This window comes from Mixophyes fleayi, unplaced genomic scaffold (assembly GCF_038048845.1).
Source record: "Mixophyes fleayi isolate aMixFle1 unplaced genomic scaffold, aMixFle1.hap1 Scaffold_41, whole genome shotgun sequence".
NCBI lineage: Eukaryota > Metazoa > Chordata > Amphibia > Anura > Limnodynastidae > Mixophyes > Mixophyes fleayi.
Genome location: NW_027448083.1, coordinates 325,631 through 336,288, shown reverse-complemented (window position 1 = coordinate 336,288; position 10,658 = coordinate 325,631).

Sequence of the window (10,658 nt, the reverse complement as noted above, 5' to 3'; positions counted from 1 at the left end):
TGTCCGATGTCTTACAACTCAAGCAGTGCGAAGAAGAAGATCCCCCTTAGGACAAATACATCTTTCTAAAGCTGGTCATACAGTAACGCCAAGGTGGCAGATACTGATTATTCAGCAGTCAAAAAAGTGTGTACTGCTCTCTCCTATACTGCTGGACATACATGCAACTATATCAGAGCTGATATTGAGCAATTGTCTCGATATTGCAGAGCATGTATTGCCAGATAATAATGCGATTTGATTCGACTGGATCGCTACCGGAAATATTGGTAAATGTGATTGGAAGGTGACAGCTACCAGTATGTATCTGTGGTTATCTTCTAGCTGCACTAATAGGCTCCTGTGATGGTAAAAGTAATCCACCCACTCTAGGTGCAAAGCCAAATGTGATATTTAGTGGTCAGGATTGGCCTGTCCTATGATGTGTGATGAGCTTGAGAGCACCCTCCTTCTGCAAACATTGTGTATCAGGGTGTTTGGTTATAAGATACAAAATATACCACCAGCTATACTTTTTATGCAAAGCATGCTTAAAGAGTAGCACATGCAAAGAAAGCCAGTTGATATAAGTGTTTTCCAATGTAAAAGAACATGTCTCAGTCAATGTTCCTTCTAAGCTGAGCGATCTGGAAATAAAACAGTTAAATGTTTATTCTAATGATAACTGCACCTTGAAGGCTGCATTGAAAATTTGCTGGTCAGTGCAACCCTGCACAATACATTTTAATAACAGCTTATTTTTTGACACCACTATTTATAGATCATTCTGAATAGAGGGAGCAGTGAAAATAGTGTAGATAGTTGGTGAGGGACTGTTATAAAACACACATTACTTGTTTTAACATAAAAAGATTCCAGTCTTATTTTGGCACATATCCCTCTGCGTTATAAAAATAAAACATCGGTCCTGAATAGGCACAAGAAAGGTTTAATATAGCTCAGGAGACCTAAGACACCCAGTGATCCATATATTATTAACATTTAAATGTATTTATTAACCTTTATTTATACAGCATCTACACATTACACAGTACTTTACAGAGAATATTTAATCATTTACATCTGTCCCTGTACCATAGCAGCTTACAGTGTAAATTTACCATGCAAACACACACACATTAGAGTTAATTTTTCTCAGAAGCCAAATACCCTACTAGTATGTTTTTGTACTGTGCAAAAACACTGGAGCACCCAGGGGACACATAATAAGCTTGAGCCCAGCTCTGTGAGTCAGCAATGTTAACCAATGTGCCACCACTCCGCTATACATATACTGAAAACTGTTATAAAAAAAGTATTTTCATATTTACATAACAAAGGCTTAGAAAAGCACAATATTTGTGGGTATTTGGCTGTTCTACATTGGGTCTATAAATAAGGTACTCTATGGGGGGCGATGCATCTCTGCCATAGAAGTGCCAGGAAAATCAGCAATGTTCGGGCATAGAATCCAGAAATGAGCGAAGTCAGGCATTGTGACAATATGGATTTTCCCCTATATGTCTAGAACTAAAATAATGAAAGATAAAGTCAAATATGCAGACCTACCTTTCTAATAGACCCCCAGTGCACTAATGCACCCGTGTTTCTGTGACCAGTATCTGTCTCTGTGTGAGGACTCTACTTGGGACAGATAACCACAGAGGGAGGCTTCTCTGGTTTATCTTGTGCTACAGGGAATCCTAATGACAGGGTGAATGTTTTATCTTCAGGCAGCAGGCACCCCCTCTCTCACACACTTCAGCGCGTCAGCAGTTTATCTGGGGAAGTTCTCTTTGGAGAAATATAAACTAACTTTAATAGCACTGCCAGTGAAGCTACTGGGAGTTTAATTTGGTGAATAACTACAGTTAAAGAATGGAAATGGTCACACATAACATCTCACCATTTTATGGGATCAACTGAAGACGTATGTCCACTATGAAAAATGGAACTGCCTGTGAGGACAAAAATAAAACTAAGATTATGTGACATGTGGGGCTATATATATATATATATATATATATATATATAAATGTATATATATTTTAGAGATGCTCAGGCTCGGTTCCCCGAGAACCGAACACACCCGAACTTAGCAGATCCAGAGGCAAAACGTCATTGTTACCTCGTCAGATCTCGCATCTCGCGAGTTTTGGATTCTATAAGTACCGCTCTCCACGGCGATCCAGCGCCATTTCACAGAGGGACACAGAAGGGGTAGCACAGTTCTTGGCAGTCTGTAGAGCAGTACAGCAGTAGGGCAGCGTCATAGGTAGAATAGAAAGAGGAGGGGTAGCAGTGTTCTTCAAAGTCTACAGTGAAATTCAGGAGAGCTCCATTGCCCCATTGCCAATTGTCATTGCTGAAATAGAAAGAATTAATAGGTCTGGCTTTGTCTTCTAAATCTGCAGTCCCATAATGTACAGTGTTATATAGGTAACACACAAAGAGGAGAGCTCCATTGCTAATTGTCATTGCTGAAATACAAATACTAGGTCTGACAGGCTTGGTCTTCTGAATTTGCAGTCAAATTGTACAGCGTTATATAGGTTACACACAAAGAGGAGACCTCCATTGCTCTATTGCTAATTGTCATTGCTGAAATACAAATAATAGGTCTGGTAGGCTTGGTCTTCTAAATCTGCAGTCTCTGTTTGAAAGTCTTTGAAAATAATATTGTGACCTGTGAGGTGGCCAAAATTGACTACAAATGACTTGAAATTAGTGTTATTGATGTTAATAATAATGCAGGGGGAAAAAAATAAACAATATGTGATTTTAGCAACAAAAAAAAATCTGGATTTTAGAAAAAAAAACAAAACCAAAACACGCAAGGGTGGTTTTGCCGAAACCAAAATACGAAGTTAATCCAGATCCAAAAACCAAAACCAGAACACAGGAGTTAGTGAACATCCCTAATATATACATATAGTGGCCAAAGTGGAAGATTAGTGAATGGTGAAATTTAGTTAAAGTGAATTGGAATTTTCAATCAAAGTAAGCGGAGAAGTGGCAGTATGTTGTATGTTCACCCTGTGTTTGCGTGGGTTTCCCCTGGGTGCTCTGGTTTCCTCCCACACTCCAAAAACATACTGGTAGGTTAATTGGCTGCTATCAAAAATTGACCCTAGTCTGTGTTTGTCTGTCTCCCTCTCTGTCTGTCTGTGTCTGTCTGTGTATCTATATTAGGGAATTTAGACTGTAAGCTCCAATGAGGCGGATACTGATGTGAGTGAGTTCTCTGTACAGCGCTGCGGAATTAGTGGAGCTATATAAATAAATGATGATGATGAATCCATGGAACCATCCTGCCTTGTGTCAATGGTGCAGGCTGGTGGTGGTGTAATGTTGTTGGGATTGTTTTCTTGGCACACATTAGGCTCCTTAATACCAATAGGGCATTATTTAAATGCCACAGCCTACTTGAGCATTGTGCTGACCTTGTGCATCCCTTTATGGTCATCGTCTACCCATCTTCTAATGGATACTTCAAGCAGGAAAACGCCCCATGTCACACATAATCTCGAACTGGTTCCACAAACATGACAATCAGTTCAGTGTACTCCACTGGCCTCCACAGTCACCAGATCTCACTATAATAGAGCCCTTTTGGGATGTGGTGGAACAGGAGCTCGCAGCATGAATGTGCAGCCGACAAATCTGCAGCAACTGTGTTATGTTGTGGTGTCAACATGGACCAGAATCTCTAAGAAATGTTTTCAGCACGTAGTTGAATTCATGCAACAAATAATTCAGGCTGTACTAGGGGCACAGTGGGTCCTATCCAATACTAGAAAGGTGTACCTAATAAAGTGTCCACTGAGTTTATGAATATATATATCCCGTAAAAGCTCTATACAGTAAATACCTTTCAGTCTGCAAAATCTCATTATGGATATGAAGTAAAATAGCACTCTCTCCTTTCTCAATTTGTAGTCAGAAATGTCCGGTGTCTGAGGGATAGATACACAATCATTGAAGTCATTTAGTAAAATTCTACTATACCATATATGCCAACTTTCAAAACTTCTCCCCCGGGATCTCTCGGGGAGAAGTCATGTGACAGGGGGCACTATCAAATGCCGAAATTCGCGGAATTGAATAGCAGGGGAGGGGCTTAATGATGTGATTAAGCCCCGCCATTCAATGCCGTGAATTTCGGCGAATCCGGAAGTTTTGCCTACTCTTCCGGGAGTCCGGCAGGACTCCCCGAAATTCGGGAGCCTCCTGGGAATTCCGGGAGAGTAGGCAAATATGTTTTATACTGATTTACACTTGGCCGTCTACAAGTTTGTTTCTCACCCAGTCCACACCAACAAGTGCTTTCTATTGACATTTCTCTAGCAGATTCCGCACAAAGGACAAACACTTGCATTTCACACCAAAAACAGTACATTAGTACATGTTTAAGCATTCCAAATTCATTCAGTCATACCCTTCCACACCATAACCTTTAACTAATGTTCCATAAGAAGAACACTTCTTTCACCAGAACACAAAGCAAAGATAAAAGTAATTTCACCAACATTTAAGAAATGGCCACATTCAGCAAAAGGCCACAACACAACTATGTCAGGCATGGAAAAAAAAGTCCTCCACAGCTATCACGACATTACAAGATATATAATGGGTGGACATTTACATCAGAAGGAGAATTTCTGACTTGCACTAAACCTTCTCAGAGCAAAGGAAGAGCAAATTAGAACACAGCAGAAAGCATTCATATAAGCATTTTGCATGCATAGTACAGTTAGAAAGTTAATAGGAACTTTGCACAAAGAACCTTCATATAATTCTACACCAACAGTTTGTGTTATGTGTCAAGAGAGCTTTAATTTGGTTTACAACGTTCAGCACTCAATAGTATTTCACAACTGAACGAAGAAAAATATCTCAGTAGCATTTCACAATAGCAGGTAAACTCACCAGACTTTACCAATGGAATGTGAAGGACCTTACTCAACAGCAGGAGAAAATATTGCTGGTAATTCCATTCAATGTAATGAATATGCATATTAGGATCACAAAGAGTCAAAGCGCTTGAGATATATTCCACAACCCATCCCCCTTCCAAAAAAGTATGGGTGTGCCCTTGGAGAATACTATCAGTTCAAATTTACAAGAAAGATACGTCACATTATATTCAGTTTTATATGCTGGTTTTATACGCTGTATGCAACTGTCACAATACAAGCTCAAACCAAAGGGAGTCTATGATCAGAATTTCACCAGAATTTTAAATCAACAAGAGCAATCTTTTGTGATCTTTAAGAAGAATGGCTAGGACCTCAACATCATAATTCTTAACCATAGTTTATGCTAGCATAAGAAACATTGCTCATCTACGCCAAAAAGAAAACAATTCTAGAAATAATTCATTCTATTTCTATAAATATCTGTAGATCTGATAAATGTAAATAGTAAGCCTGAGTAAATCCTAAAAGCTACATACTGTATAGTTTTAAAGTACACCCTTTGAGAAACATTCTTGCCACCACCACCACCACCACCCTACCCCTGTCCTTTGTTGAAGGAATAGTGCAGAACATGGCAAACCTCAGATGTCGGTCACTTTGGCAATTAAAAATATGTTCCCTGGTGAATAGAGAATCCCCCTAAATTTGCACAAGGTGGCCGGAAACTATTACAACTGGTAATATTAAATACTGAGCACACATACACTGCATTCTATACCGCCAGTCTAGTACTCCCCCAGAAGCACACCTACCCACTGAATGGAAACCCTCTTAACGTGAGTCACCATTACGTATACACACCTTATTCTGCTTGGCTTATGTTTGCGTCCCCTTTCCCTTCCCAATTCTGCCTCTCCAGAATAAAGGAGTCGTAAGCTTAATATGAGCTAAAATCTGGATCTGGACTTCTGCAGCCTTTTATTGTTACACATGCGCAGTACGGAAATGCATGTTTTATGAAAAAACAGATGCTTGACAAAACCATATTAGCTATTAGCTATTAGCCTTATGTGTGTGAGTCTGAATATTATTATTATATTTCCATTTACACAGCATTCTACATTGAGTTCAAAGAAGAAGTGTATTCTCTTTCTGTTTGAGCAGCGAGGAGTTTGCAGCGGAGCGGCAGGAAGGCAGTCACAACTAAAGGTAAGCAAGATGCAATGAGAGCTATATGGAGCCAGTTGCAACGAGAGCTATAGGGACGGAGCTGTAGTAAGAGCTATAGGGATCGGGCTGTAATGACAGCTATAAGGGGGGGGGGGGCTGCAATGAGACCTATAGGAATGGGACTGCAATGAGACCTATAGTGAGGAGGCTGCAATAGCAGCTAGAAAGGGGACTGCAATCAGAGAAATATGGACGGGGCAATTCATTAATGATGACACTATGCCCTTAATTTTAGACCATGGAGGCCCCCGTCTTAAATAAAGGCCCCAGGCCTCCCAAAGCTTTAATTCGGCTCTGCCCTGTCCAAATGAACTTACAATATAAGAGGTGTGGAGGGTATTACAGCATACAGCTCCTGTGTGACAGGGGACAAGCATTCCCCATTCATTCATTGTGTTAGAGCAGCGCAATTTCAGACTATGCACCCGAATGCTTTTAGTGCTTTTCTGGATGGTTAGAAACAAGCATTTAATGCACCTTTCAGCACAAATATCAAAATTGTAAAGACTGAGAGATATTCAAATTCCTTTATAGTAGTGAGAAGATTAACGCAAACGAGTGAGCAGCCATCTTTAAAAAAAAAATCTCTGCAAAGAGGAGACAAATGCAATTTGTTCCACACTTTAGCAGAAGTGCAACCGGATGGTGTAAAATGCATCACATTAAAATTTTACGCAAGACCCATCAAGCAGTGCATCTGAGATGTTAAAACACTGTTGCAGAGAGCAAAAGCTATTCGCCCCCAGCGAGGCTGGGAACGTCACTGTAATTGCGCCCTCATCATCATCATCATTTATTTATATAGCGCCAGCAAATTCCGTAGCGCTTTACAATTGGGAACAAACATTAATAAGACAATACTGGGTAATACATACAGACAGAGAGGTAAGAGGGCCCTGCTCGAAATCTTACAATCTATAGGACAATGGGAGTTAGAAACACAAGGGCATGTGCTACATCATACTGCACAATGGACCAGCCAGACTGCAAAGGTAAAAGTACTGAGTGGGCTGTGTGTGTTGCAATGTTGGTCAGAAGGTTTTTGTCTTGCGTTAGCAGTGTAGAGGATGGCAATAATGTAATCTAGGGAAATTAAGATGATGGTTGAAGAATATCATAACCTTGTCTGAAGAGGTGGGTTTTCAGTGAACGCTTGAAGGTTTGAAGACTAGAGGAAAGTCTTACTGTGCGAGGGAGGGAATTCCACAAAGTAGGTGCAGCCCGGAAAAAATCCTGTAACCGAGAATGGGAGGATGTGATGAGAGTGGAGGAGAGACGTAGATCTTGTGCAGAACGGAGGTGTCGAGTAGGGAGATATTTCGAGACAAGTGAGGAAATGTATGTCGGTGCAATTTTGTTGATGGCCTTGTATGTTAGTAGAAGAATTTTATATTGGATTCGTTGAAATACAGGCAGCCAATGTAGAGACTGACAGAGTGGCTCAGCAGAGGAATAACGGTTTGTAAGGAAAATCAGTCTAGCCGCTGCGTGCAAAATAGATTGTAGGCTCCAGCATTAAATTAAAGGTTTCTTCACCTCACCTTAAATAATTAGCCCCACCTACACTCCACCATTAAATAGCCGAATACTGCACGCACACACGCGCTACATTTAAATTACTGCGCGCACGCATACTATATGAACATGGCCAAACACACACATACACTATAGCAACATGGGGCCACACCGACACACTATACTATTAGCCACACTATTAGCCACACAGACACACTATTAGCCACACAGACACACTATTAGAGACACAGACACTTAACTTTTTACGTCCGATCCCGAGCAGCACCACCTCCTTCCTGCGCGCTGGTCAGCAAACGGAGAGTCAGTGACTGCCGCCTATGCAAGTAATCACATGGGACGGCGTGGTGCCGCCACATGTGATTATTTGCATAGGCGGCAGTCATTGACTCTCCGTCCGCCGAGCAGCGAGCAAGGGTGGTGCTGCTCGGCGGGCATGCATACTGGCCCATTTAGCCAGAAGTGCCAGATGGGCCCTGCACACACAGAAACACACACCCACACCATACTTGCCAACTCTCCCGGGATGTCTGGGAGACTCCTGGGTTCCATGTAGGACTCCCGGGAGAGTATGGCAGCCTCCCGCATCTGCCCACTTCCTAGTGAAGTGGGCAGAATTAGATCCAAGATGCAGCAATACCCTGGGAATTTGACCCCGCCCCCCACTGTTAAAAGACACGATTTGCTGTGCCCCGCCCCCCACACACCCACCTCCCCCCGACAGCTTCCGGACGCTGACTTCAAGTAGTCGGAAAGTATGATATATACACACATATATATTCACATATAGGCGAGCTCACAATTATCTGGTTTTGTTAGTATATATATGTATGTAGTGTAATTGTTGTTTAACCCCCACATAGATTACAAACAGTACATTTACACACTGTACAGTCATAGTTTCTTTTTGATTATATATTTGCATTTAAAAATGTAAGGATAAAACATTATTTATAGATGTTAAAATACTCAACAGAAATAGATTATATTTGAGTGTATACAACCCTTTGTGATAATAAGTATTTTTGTGATTGAATGTCATGCTTGGGACTGTATGCTCAGTTATTGTAGTGGTTTGTAATTGTTTTATATATGACTTTGTTTGTTGACAGGTATGACCTATTATTTTTCAATATCTCTGAAAGTCTCAATATTTTTCTTTGGTCATTTAGCCATTATTAGACCTCAGATCTATATAATAGTTTCTGTAGTCTTTTATGTCCCTTAGGAATGTGTTCTGCTTTTTCCTGAAAAACTGATTTTCTATTCTAATAGTTTTTATAAGCGTTTGGAAATTATATAGTCTTTCATATGATCTAATAGTTTTAATTTTGACTGGCTATTTGCAATCTATACATGGATTTCTTCCTATTATTCTAATGCTATTTTTATGAGAATGAACATTCCATATTTCATTCCATCTTTTAATTATGTGTCTTATATATCTGATGTAGGGCTTTTAAGTAGAGATGGTCACTGACCCCCGTGTTTTGGTTTTGGATTCGGTTTTGGATCTGGATTACTGTCGTGTTTTGGTTTTGGTTTTGGTTTTGCAAAACCGCCATTGCATGTTTTGGTTTTGGTTTTGTTTTTGTTTGGTTTTGTTTTGCTATTTTGTTGGAAAATACATGTTTTTGTGCCTAAAATAACCCAATTTAGTGCTCCAACTGTTTTAGAGATAAGTAATATAATTGTTGAGGTAATAAATCATCCAAAAAAACTGTTTAATTCTTCGTTGGTAGGCCTTCATTTATTCTACACACAAAACAGATTGTCTTCCTCTCCATCTATGCATATTGGCAATGCAGCCATCGTCTTTGGATGTATATTACACCCTACACTTATAGTTAAATATGTAAAGAAATGGAAAAAGACAGTTTGCTTTCTGTCTCTATAGGCCCCCCTCCACTTTTTTAAAAAAACAAAAAATTCAGCCATTATAGACTGTACAATATTAATTGACATGGAGAAAGCCAGTTTGGTTTCTGTCTCTCTAGGCCCCCCTCCACTTGTATAAAATACCAAAAAATCCAGCCGTTATAGACTGTACAATATTAATTGACATGGAGAAAGCCAGTTTGCTTTCTGTCTCTCTAGGCCCCCCTCCACTTGTATAAAATACTAATAAATTCAGCCGTTATATACTGTACAATATAAATTGAAATGGACAAAGGCAGTTTGGTATCTGTCTGCATCAGATCCTCTCTCCACTAGGAGTAAAATAGAAAACTATTCAGCCGTTATATAATCTAGAATATAAATAGAAATTGAGAAAGGCAATTTGGTATCTGACTGCATCATAATCATCAACATCATCATTAGCGCCCTCGTCGCCTACACAAATCTCCCCCTCATCCTCTTCTAATTCCAAAGTGGCATCCTCAATTTGGGTATCACCGGCTACACTCGGGCTATTAAGGCACACATCAGCAGAATGCTCACGATTAGACATCTCACTGTTGGATCCTTTAATAATAAATGTATTGTATGCATACATTCTTACACGTGACTTTTCACATAGATATTAGGTGTAACTACTTTAGGCGAGTAAGTGACCAAGCTGAGTGTACAGAAATTGCAGCCACCACATGTGTAAGTGGACAGACGATTCATCGTGATGTACATCTACAGGTCTCCTTATCAGATTTGTAGACACATACCATATTAAGACTCTCATTCTTTTATTCCACAGAGACTGGCAGTTTGTGTCCGACCTGAAAATGCTGTGAGGGATCAGCAGTCCAACTCCTTGTGCATGGCGATGACCCCCTAGTTACTCTCCTCCGGACCCAGTGGGTTGTAGTCTAAGCTGAGGATTTGATATAGCTTTGAACATATTATTTATTTACTTTAAAAGTAAGGGAGAAAATCTCTATTAACATTGAACACTTTTCAGAGGTTTGATTTGTATGATATAATAGTGGTTTTACTGCATCCTTCAATTCAACACTTTTCCCATTTATAAGTCAATTATGTCACTTTGTTTTTGAAGTTCTA